Consider the following 12,870-nt stretch of genomic DNA (forward strand, 5'->3'; position numbering starts at 1 on the left):
ACTTTAAGCAATGGATAGATCATCCAGACAGAAAATCAATATGAAAACACTGGACTAAAACTACAGGATGGACAAATGAACTTAACAGATATATACAGAACGTGTCATTTAATAACAGCAGAATACATTCTTCTAAAGCACACAGGAAACATTCTCCAGGAGAGATCATATGTTGGGACAGAAAACAAAACTGAACAAATTTAAGGTGACTTAAATTGTATCAAGCCTCTTTTCTGAGCACAGCAGTATGAAACTAGAAATCAATTACAAGAGGAAAACAGGAAATTCACAAACATGTAGAGATTAAATAACATGCTCCTAAACACCCAATGAGTCGATGAAGAAATCAGCAGGCAAATGAAATCTTGAGACAAAAGAAAATGGAAAAACAAAATACTACAATTTATGGGATGCAGAAAAAGCAGTTTTAACAGGAAAGTTTATAGCTATAAATGCCTACGTTAAGACTCCCCCTTGCGAGAACACCAGAATCACAACTAACTGCTGAACAATCATCGAAAGGAAGACACTGGAACTCACCAAAAAAGATACCCCACATCCAAAGACAAAGGAGAAGCCACAATGAGATGGTAGGAGGGGCACAATCACAATAAAATCAAATCCCATAACTGCTGGGTGGGTGACTGACAAACTGGAGAACACTTATACCACAGAAGTCCACCCACTGGAGTGAAGGTTCTGAGCCCCACGTCAGGCTTCTGAACCTGGGGGTCTGGCAACGGGAAGAGGAATTCCTAGAGAATCAAACTTTGAAGGTTATCGAGATTTGATTGCAGGACTTCAACAGGACTGGGGGAAACAGAGAATCCACTCTTGGAGGGCACACACAAGGTAGTGTGCATACTGGTACCCAGGGGAAGGAGCAGTGACTCCATATGAAACTGAACCAGACCTACCTGCTAGTGTTGGAGGGCCTCCTGCAGAGGCGGGGGGTGGCTCTGTCTCACCATGAGGACAAGGACACTGGCAGCAGAAGTTCTGGGAAGTACTCCTTGGCATGAGACCTTCCAGATTCTGCGATTAGCCCCATCAAAGAGCCCGGACAGGCTCCAGTGTTGGGTCGCCTCAGGCCAAACAACGAACAGGCAGGGAACCCAGCCCCACCCATCAGCAGACAAGTGGATTAAAGTTTTACTGAGCTCTGCCCATCAGAGCAACACCCAACTCTACCCACCACCAGTCTATCCGATCAGGAATCTTTCACAAGCCTCATAGATAGCCTCATCCACCAGAGGGCAGAGAGCAGAAGCAAGAACTACAATCCTGCAGCCTGTGGAACAAAAACCACATTCACAGAAAGACAGACAAGATGAAAAGGCAGAGGGCTATGTACCAGATGAAGGAACAAGATAAAACCCCAGAAAAACAAGTAAATGAAGTGGAGATAGGCAACGTTCCAGAAAAAGATTCAGAATAATGATAGTGAAAATGATCCAGGTCCTCGGAAAAAGAATGGAGGCAAAGATCAAGAAGATGCAAGAAATGTTTAAAAAATATCTAGAAGAATTAAAGAACAAACAGAGATGAACAATACAATAACTGAAATGAAAAACACACTAGAAGGAATCAATAGCAGAATAACTGAGGCAGAAGAACGGATAAGTGACCTGGAAGACAGAATGGTGGAATTCGCTGCTGCAGAACAGAATAAAGAAAAAAGAATGAAAAGAAATGAAGACAGACTAAGAGACCTCTGGGACAACATTAAATGCAACAACATTCACATTATAGGGGTCCCAGAAGGAGAAGAGAGAGAGAAAGGACCTGAGAAAATATTTGAAGAGATTATAGTTGAAAACTTCCCTAACATGGGAAAGGAAAAAGCCACCCAAGTCCAGGAAGCGCAGAGTCTCATACAGGATAAATCCAAGGAGAAACACGCTAAGACACATAGTATTCAAATTGGCAAAAATTAAAGACAAAGAAATATTATTGAAAGCACAAGGGAAAAATGACAAATAATATACAAGGGAAACTCCCATAAGGTTAACAGCTGATTTCTCAGCAAGAACTCTACAAGCCAGAAGGGATTGGCATGATACACTTAAAGTGATGAAAAGGAAGAACCTACAACCAAGATTACTCTACCTAGCAAGGGTCTCATTCAGATTTGATGGAGAAATCAAAAGTTTTACGGACAAGCAAAAGCTAAGAGAATTCAGCACCACCAAACTGGCTCTACAACAAATGCTAAAGGAAATTCTCTAAGTGGGAAACACAAGAGAAGAAAAGGACTTAAAAAAACAAACCCAAAACAATTAAGAAAATGGTCATAGAAACATACATATCGATAATTACCTTAAATGTGAATGGATTAAATGCTCCAATCAAAAGACACAGCCTTGCTGAATGGATACAAAAACAAGATCCATACATATGCTGTCTACAAGAGACCCACTTCAGACCTAGGGACACATATAGATTGAAAGTGAGGGGATGGAAAAAGATATTCCATGCAAATGGAAATCAAAAGAAAGCTGGAATAGCAATACTCATATCAGATAAAATAGACTTTAAAATAAAGAATGTTACAAGAGACAAGGAAGAACACTACATACTGATCAAGGGATCAATCCAAGAAGAAGATATAACAGTTATACATATATATGCACCAAACATAGAAGCACTGCAATACATAAGGCAACTGCTAACAGCTATAAAAGAGGAAATAGACAGTAACACAATAATAGAGGGGGACTTTAACACCTCACTTACACCAATGGACAGATCATCCAAACAGAAGATTAATAGGGAAACACAAGCTTTAAATGACACAATAGACCAGATAGATTTAATTGATATTTATAGGACATTCCATCCCAAACAGTAGATTACACTTTCTTCTCAAGTGCACACGGAACATTTTCCAGGATAGATCATAACTTGGGTCACAAATCAAGCCTCTGTAAATTTAAGAAAATTGAAATCATATCAACCATCTCTTCTGATCACAACACCATGAGATTAGAAATCAATTACAGGGAAAAAAAAGTAAAAAACACAAACACGTGGAGGCTAAACAATATGTTACTAAGTAACCAAGAGACCACTGAAGACATCAAAGAGGAAATAAAAAAATACCTAGAGACAAATGACATTGAAAACACAATGATCCAAAACCTATGGGATTCAGCAAAAGCAGTACTGAGAGGGAAGTTTATAGCTATGCAAGCCTACCTCAAGAAACAAGAAAAATTTCAAATAAACAATCTAATCTTACACCTAAAGGAACTAGAGAAAGAAGAACAAACAAAACCCAAAGTTAGCAGAAGGAAAGAAATCATAAAGATCAGAGCAGAAATAAATGAAATAGAAACAAAGAAAACAATAGCAAAGATCAATGAAACTAAAAGCTGGTTCTTTGAGAAAAACAAAATTGATAAGCCATTAGCCAGACTCATCAAGAAAAAGAGGGAGAGGACTCAAATCAATAAAACTAGAAATGAAAAAGGAGAAGTTATAACAGACACTGCAGAAACACAAAGCATCCTAAGAGACTACTACAAGCAAGTCTATGCCAATAAAATGGACAACCTGGAAGAAAGGGACAAATACTTACAGAGGTATAACCTCCCAAGACTGAACCAGGAAGAAATAGAAAACATGAACTGACCAGTCACATGTAATGAAATTGAAACTGTGATTAAAGATCTAAAAAATTAAAAACAAACAAAAGTCCAGGACCAGATGGCTTCACAGGTGAATTCTATCAAACATTTAGAGAAGAGCTAACACCCATACTTCTCAAACTCTTCCAAAAAGTTGCAGAGGAAGGAACACTCCCAAACTCATTCTATGAGGCCACCATCACCTACCAAAACCACACAAAGATACTACAAATAAAGAAAATTATATTCATCACAGATGAATATAAATGCAAAAATCCTCAACAATACACTACCAAACAGAATCCAACAACACATTAAAAGGATCCTACATCATGATCAGGGGGATTTATCTCAGGGATGCAAGGATTCTTCAATATATGCAAATCAATCAATGTGATACACCATATTAACAAACTTAAGAATAAAAACCATATGATCATCTCAATAGATGCAGAAAAACCTTTTAACAAAATTCAACACCTGTTTATTATAAAAACTCTCCAGAAACTGGGTATAGAGGGAAGCTACCTCAACATAATAAAGGCCTTACATGACAAACCCAGAGCAAACATCATTCTCAATGGTGAAAAACTGAAAGCATTTCCTCTAAGATCAGGAGCAAGATAAGGATATCCACTCTCACAACTATTATTCAATGTAGTGTTGGAAGTCCTAGCCATGGCAATCAGAGAAGAAAAAGAAATAAAAGGAATACAAATTGGAAAAGAAGAAGTAAAATTGTCACTGTTTGCAGATGACATGATACTATATATAGAGAATCCTAAAGATGCCACCAGAAAACTACTAGAGCTAATCATGAACTTAGTAAAGTAACAGGATACAAAATTAATGCACAGAAATCTCTTGCATTCCTATACACTAATGATGAAAATTCTGTAAGAGAAATTGCTCAACTAATTATTAGAGAAATGCAAATCAAAACTTCAATGAGGTATCACCTCACACCAGTTAGAATGGGCATCATCAGAAAATCTACAAACAACAAATGCTAGAGAGGGTGTGGAGAAAAGGGAACCCTCTTTCACTGTTGGTGGGAATGTAAATTGCTACAGCCACTATGGAGAACAGTATGGAGGTTCCTTGAAAAACTAAAGATAGAATTACCATATGACCCAGCAATACCACTACTGGGCATATACCCAGAGAAAACCATAATTCATAAAGACACATGCACCCCAATATTCACTGCAGCACTATTTACAATAGCCAGGTCATGGAAGCAACCTACATGCCCATCGACAGATGAATGGATAAAGAAGATATGGTACATATACGCAATGGAGTATTACTCAGCCATAAAAGGAACGAAATTGGGTCATTTGTAGAGACGTGGATGGATCTAGAGACTGTCATACAGAGTGAAGTAAGTCAGAAAAAGGAGAACAAATATCATATATTAGTGCATACTTGTGGAACCTAGAAAAATGGTACAGATGAACTGTTTTGCAGGGCAGAAATTGAGACACAGATGTAGAGAACAAACATATGGACACCAATGGGGGAAAGCGGTGGGGGGTGGGGTGGTGGTGTGATGAGTTGGGCGACTGGGATTGACATGTATACACTGATGTGTATAAAATGGATGACTAATACGAACCTGTTTTATTAAAAAAAAAATGCCTACGTTAAGTAAAAAGAAATCTCAAATAAACAGCCTAACTTTACACCTTAAGAAATTAGGAAAAGAAGAAGAAACTAACTGTAGAGTTAGCAGAAGAAATGAAATAATGAAGATTAGACTGGAAATAAATGAAATAGGGACCAGAAAGACAAATATAAATGATAAATAAAACTAAGAGCTAGTTTTTTTAAAAGATAAACAAATTGACACATCTTTAACTAAACTAAGTAAAAAAAAGAGAGAGAAGACTCAAATAAAATGAAATGAAAGAAATGAAAGAGGAGACATTACTACCGACAACACAAAATATTAAGGATGGTAAGAAACTTCTAAAAGTAATTACATGCAAAAGAAATAGATAACCTAGAAGAAATAAAAATTTGTTAGAAGCATACAACCTATCAATACTGAATCATGAATAAATACAATTCTGAACCAAGTAAGGAGATTGAATCAGTAATCAAAAATCTCCCAACAAAGAAATTCCATGTCCAGATTTCTTCACTGGTGAATTCCATCAAACATTTAAAGAATTAATACCAATGCTTCTCAACGTCTTCCAAGAATCTGAAGAGGAAAAAGCACTTCCAATACTAGGCCAGCATTACCCTGATACCAAAGCCAGGTAAGAACACTGCAAGAAAAGAAAATTACAGGCCAATATCCCTGATGTATATAGATGCAAAAATTCTCTACAATATAATAGTAAACAAAATTCAGCACCACATTAAAAGGATCATACACCTTGATCAAGTAGGATCCATACCTAGTATGCAAGGATGGTTCAACATATGTGTAACAATAAATGTGATACATCACATTAACAGAATGAAAGATAAACATCATATGATCATTTCAATAGATACAAAAAAGTATTTGACAATATTCAACAACGTTTCATAATAAATCTCAACAAATTAGCTATAGATGGAATGTACCTCAACATAATAAAGGTGATATATGACAAGCCTTGAACCAAGATCATATTCAACAGTGGAAAAGCTGACAGATTTTCCTCTAGGATTAGGAATAAGAGAAGAATATCCATTCATGCCATTTCTATTCAAACAGTACTAGAAGGTCTAGCCAAAGCAATTAGAACAGAAAAAGAAATAAAAGGCATCCAAGTTGAAAAGGAAGAAGTGAAATTGTCTCTGCAGGGGACAGGTTATTACATATAGAAAACCCAAATGACTCCACCAAAAAAATATTAGAACTAAGTACGTAATAACTGAGGCAGGATTGAAATACTTTTCTCTATTATAACAAAGTTTCTTTACATAGCATATTTGTTCTGCTCCTTCTTGGGATACAAATGAATAAACTTTTGTTGCTAATCAACATGAGAACTTTACAAAATGTTGCCCATGTGGGAAGCCTCTCTTTTGTAAATAAACCTCTGTGATGGTAATAATGTCCCTTGTTCTCACTGTTTAAAGTTAATCAGATTCTGACTGGGGAGTATAGGTAGTTGAAATTACAGGTTGTTCAAAGGAACTAGTAGTGACTGAAGAAAAGTAAGGGATGTGTGTGTTTGTTGTGTTTACCATCTTTTTCAAATTTGTATATCAGAGAAATACCTGCTGGAAATTCATGAAAACTCAGTTCCATCTCTGTGTTCTATAGTAGTTGAAATATTATAGAAAATTTCTGTTTCTTAATATTTAAAGAAAATCGTTGGTGAATATCTCTGGACCCAGCATTTATTTTTATGATAATTTGATAACACTTTTTTCTTTATTTTTTCAGGTTATTGTTCTGTTAAGGATTTCTAATTTAATTTTTAACTTTAATTGTATTTTTGTAAAAAGCAGTCCAATTTATTTAGAATTTCAAATGAATTAGGGAGAAGAATATATAATATTCTATTATGATTAGGATAATATCCTACTTCGGCTAAAATACTTCCATTTTTTCTCTTAATTAAGATATGCAGTGTTCTGTCTGTTTCTTCAAAGAATCCCTCTTGACTCTTTCCGTTGAAATTTTTTTCCTGTTTTTTTTTTTAAATTTTTTTGTCATTAGGAAAATGTTTTTTCCTATTCCTGCTGTTATATTTTACAAACTCCTTTGTCTTGCTTTTTAGAGATATACAATATTGCCCTGCCTCTTTTTGTGGTTTAACATAGAATTTATTTAAATTTCTCTCAACTAGAAAATACTTATACATTTAAAAATGTTTTACCCTTTAAGTCCACATTATTGTGGGAGCCTATTTCTGAGTACACTCTGATAAAGAGACAAAGGAGAGAATTTTCCAGAAAATAGAACCAAACAATGTGGGCTGGTGCTCTTGAACGCAGTATAGTTTTTTGTTTTAATTTGATAGATGAATATCACCCATTAAGAGACTGACATAAAACCAAATATGTTTACATTATGTGATAAAATGCAAAATACCCTTAAAATTTAAAGATAAACCTGAGGATCTCAGGGACTACTTGGGAGTGTAAAAGGATGGTTGGATGATGCATACAGAACCCCCAGGGATACCGAATCTAACTTTTCTGCTTTTAGGAGTAATTTCCTGGGAAATCTAAAGACTGGTTTGTCAAAATACACCTCAAGTTCAGCAGGATGCTTCAGAGTCTCTACTGATTTTTTAAAAAATTGGTTAATTATTGGTGAGATTCCCATTAAAGAAGTTATTTATATAGAGAGACTGGACCTCCAACTGGCAGAGATATCACAGCAAGAAATCTAGTAGATTTGCAGTTGAACTCAATCAGATTTAAATTTCTTTCTAATATTCATGACAATAGGTGGTTATGTTGTTTGTTTCTTTGTTTACTTAGAGACTTTGAACTTTTATGTGCATTTTCCATAACTTTTATTGTTTTTTCATTGTTCTCTAATTGGAAGAGTGTTTTTATTTTTCAGCTCAGAATTCCATACTCTTCTGTGAAAGTATAGCATGGGTAAACTTTATAGATGTGTCCTTTTGTTTTAAAGACAAGTTTCATTTGACTTTGACATTTCATGTACATAATTTCTCTTAAGTGTTACCATTTAAAAAGCAAAAATTTCTAGATTTCAAAAACAGATTTCTACATTTCCCAGCAACTATAAATTGTACTATTATTTGTAACATAAGATGGATCATACTAAGAAATTTTTTCCTAGTGTATTTTGTAGGCATAGAGAAGGCAGTTATTCTTCTTTTTCTACACATAAATCCTTTCAAACATATTAGAAGGCTGATCAAAGAAAGTTATGTATTTGTAATTATAAAATAAACTGCTAGGCATAACAAGAAATAAAATTGCTAATTCTCAAAGCCACTTGTCACAGTGTATATTAATATTTATGTGTATCATTTGTACTCTCACCTAAGGCAAATGGCTGAGCATGGTGTGGAGAAAGGCTTGGCTTAAAGGCTAAAGTTGTGTACTTTCTGATTGGTTGAAAATCAGTCATCAAAGACTCAACTGTCATTTAACAAATGTTTAAAAATATGAGAATAAACTGAAAACCTAGGGTAGAAGCAGTAATTGTTTGTAATGCTTGCAGAACATAGCCTTCTTAAATGCTAGGTCATTTTTGCTTATTACATCCTTCCTTGGCTAGCTTCCCTGCTGTGTACAACTCACTATGAAAAGCAAGTACTTGTAAGGCACAGCTGGAGACCAAGTGTAACAGGACTTCAAAACCCAAAACATTCTAAAATTTCTTATGATCTCCCCACATGCTTACTTAAGAATGCTAAAGCTTCCATTGTTAACCATTTTATGTATGTGTGGCTTCTGATTAATTATACTACTTGAAATGCTGCTTGAAAACCTTAAGTCATAATAATGATGATATAAAAGGTTTTTTTTCTATAGAGTTAAAGTGTGGTCATTGGCTCTTGTTGTAAAGGAAAAATTGGGGGAACTATATCTGTTCATTGTCTAGAGGTATGTTACTTAATTGTCACCATAATTAATTTAGTAAATTATTTTCCAAGATAATGTGGATTATACTAAAACATCATTAGGTTCAAGTTTACATATGTATAAAAGAGGGCACTTGATTAGGTTATCTTTGAGTCACTTTTCAATCACAAAATTTTATGATTCTGGAAAGAAATATTTAACATTATTCTCAACCATAAATAGCAAACATTGAAATCTCATATCAATGCTTTTTTTTTTTTTTTTTTTTTGCGGTACGCGGGCCTCTCACTGCTGCGGCCCCTCCCACTGCGGAGCACAGGCTCCGGACGCGCAGGCCCAGCGGCCATGGCTCACGGGCCCAGCTGCTCCGTGGCACGTGGGATCTTCCCGGACCGGGGCACGAACCCGTGTCCCCTGCATCGGCAGGCGGACTCTCAACCACTGCGCCACCAGGGAAGCCCTCAATGCTTTTTTTTTTTCGCTTTCTCTCTCTTTTTTTTTCTCTTATTCTTTCTCTGGTTACAGAAAGTTGCTGGAGGCAAGCACAAAGGCTCTTGTAGGACATGCATATTGGTAAAACTTACTGTAAGTCTTTGAACTGATACAGGTACTTTGTACAATACTAAAACTATTTGGAAGCTCATATAAAAGTATATTTAGAGGACTTCTAGTTTTACATCTAACATGTAAAGAGCTTGGAATTCATCACTCCTATCATTACAATTTGAAAAAGCTGGGAAAACTGAAAATCAATGACTTTTCTTGAAACCTAAAGAGAACTGATGTCTAAGAGCAAACCATCACCTGAAAATCTGGAGAAAAAGGCACATACACAGAGACACAGAAACCAAGATCTGCTTATCTAGAGTAGAAGCTGCTGGAGATACAAACTGCCAAAAACATTTAATGGTAATTTTGATGAATTGCTGGAAGCTGAGAGTGGATTCACATTAGGGTGAGAAAATCCTGGAGATCACAGTCTTAAGGGCATCCCAACTGTTTCCTTCTAGATATCCCACCGAGTTCCCACTGTGAGGATGCAAGAATCCAAGGATTCCTTGTGGCTCACAAGGAGGATGAGAAGAAACAGACAAATACACTATTATACTTGAACACTTCACTACTCCTTTTTCAGTAATGGGTAGAACAAGCAGGCAGAAAATCAATAAAGATATACAAGTCCTGAACAGCACTATCATCAACCTAATGTAATTGATATTTATACACTGAATCCAACAGCAGAAGACTCCACATTCTTGTCAAGCTCACAAGGAACATTTACCAAGATAGGCTATATTCTGTACCATGAAACACAGCTTGACAAAATTATAAGACTAAAAAATCACAAAAAGTATATTCTCAGATTAAAATGGAATTAAACTAGAAATGAACGATAGAAAGCTGAAAAATCCCCAAATAGTTAGACATGAAACAATATATTTCCAAATGATCACGGTTCAAAGAAGTCTTGAAAGAAATTTTAAATATTATGAATTAAATGAATATGAAAAAGAACTTATCATTTTTTTTTTGGCTACAGCTAAAGCAAGGTATAGAGGGATATTCATAGCAGTAAATTATAGGTTATAAAACAAGGAAGATCTAAAATTACTAACCTAAGCATCCACCTTAGGAAAATACAGAAAGAAAAGAAATATAAGCAGTGTAAAAAGAAGAATGAAAACTAACAAAACTAGAGTAGATATCACCAAAGTTGAAAACAAGAAAACAGCTAAGAAAGAGAAAATAAACAAAACCAAAAGTTGGTTCTCTGAAAAGATAAATAAAATTGATAAAATTTTATCCAGGCTAATCAAGTAAAAAAGAGAGAATATAGATTAATAATACCAGAAATGAAAGAGGGGTCATCATTACTGATTCCACAGACATTAAAAGGAATAATACAAACAACTCTAAAATTTTGTCTAAATTTTTGATAATGTAGATGAAACAGACAAATTCTTTAAAAGATACAAACTACCAAAACTAATGCAAAAAAAATAGGTAATCTGAACAATCTTATATCTATTAATAAAATTTAATCAATAATTAATAATCTTCTAAACAAGAAAGCTTAGGCCCAGATGGTTCACTGGTAAATTCAACCAAAATTTTAAAAAGGAAATAATTATTTTCCACAATGTTTTCCAGATAATAGAAGTAGAGGAAACAACTGTATGAGGGCAACATTACTCTAATATGAAAATCACATAAAGACTTTATATGAAAAATAATTATAGATCAATATCTCTCATGACCATAACTGCAAAAAGTACTTAATAAATATTAGCAAATCAATTCAGAATATACACAAGCAAAAATACATGATGATTAATTGGAGTTCATAAAGGAATTCAAGGCTGGTTCAACATTCAAAATCAGTCAATGCATTTCATCATACTAACAGACTGAATAAGAAAAAAATGTATCATCATATCAATAGATGCAGGAAAAATATCTGACAAAATTCAAGATACATTCATGATAAAAACACAAAAAATGAAGACTAGCAAGAAATTTCCATAATCTAATAAATAGTATATATGAAAATCCTCCAGCTAATATCATACCTAATAGTATGATAAATACTTATTCTCTAAAGACTGTGAACAAAGTATGTTCTTTCTAACAAGAAAAATAAATAAAAAGTGTACAGATTGGAAAGAAAGAAAACTTTTTATTCACAGATGACATAATTTTCTGTGTAGAAAATCCTAAGCATTCTGTGTAAAAAACCCTAAACAATCTACTAAAAAGACAGCTTGACACTAACAAGCAAGTGGAACAACATCACAAGATACAAGGTTGATAGACAAGTTAATTGCTTTTATATATATGAGCAATAACAATTTTTGAATTTGATGTTATTTTAGAATTGCTATTTAAATAGCACCAAAAAAGTGGATACTTCAGTATAAATCTTATATGTACAGATCTGTATGAAGATAACTATAAAAGAGATGAAAAAAAATCAAACAAGATCTCAATGAATGGGAGATATTTTGTGTTCATTGATTAGAAGACTCAACATTGTTAAGATCTGAATTATACCTAACATGATCTATAGATCTGATATAATCCCAATCAGAAGTCCAGCAAGCTTTTTTATAGATGTCAACCTACCTATTCTAAAGTTTATATGTAAAGGCAAAGCACATATAATATCCAAGAAAATGTTGATAGGGAAGAAGAAGGAGGAGGAAGAGGAGGATGAAGAGGAGGAGAAAGACAACAACAAGTTGAAAGAACCACACTACCTTATTCAAGACTTACTGTAAAGCTAAAATAATCAAGACAGGGTGGTATTGATGAAACAATAGGCACATAGATCAATGAAACATAATAGGAAGCCAAGAATAACATAAATATACTCAAATGATTTTTAACAAAGGCACAAAGACATTTCAATGGAGAATGGATAGTTTTTTTTCCCAACAATGTGGAGACAATTGATCATCCATATTTTAAAAAATGAACCTAGATGAAGACTTTATGCCTTACATATTGATATTATAGGTATGTACCTTAGATATGATGAGACTAAAACTTTACCTCTATGTTCTTCCTCTTAAAAACACATAGCCCCAGTGTAATCATGAGGAAGACAACAAATTTCAATTGAGGGACATTCTACAAATGTATAAATACATGTACAAAATACAAATGTATAAATTTATTTATTTATATAAAATGTATCAATTTATACAAACCAATTATTTATTTA

Source organism: Aethalodelphis obliquidens, unplaced genomic scaffold (assembly GCF_003676395.1).
Source record: "Aethalodelphis obliquidens isolate GAN/ISIS:26980383/991018 unplaced genomic scaffold, ASM367639v1 scaffold4, whole genome shotgun sequence".
NCBI classification, from domain to species: Eukaryota; Metazoa; Chordata; class Mammalia; order Artiodactyla; family Delphinidae; genus Aethalodelphis; species Aethalodelphis obliquidens.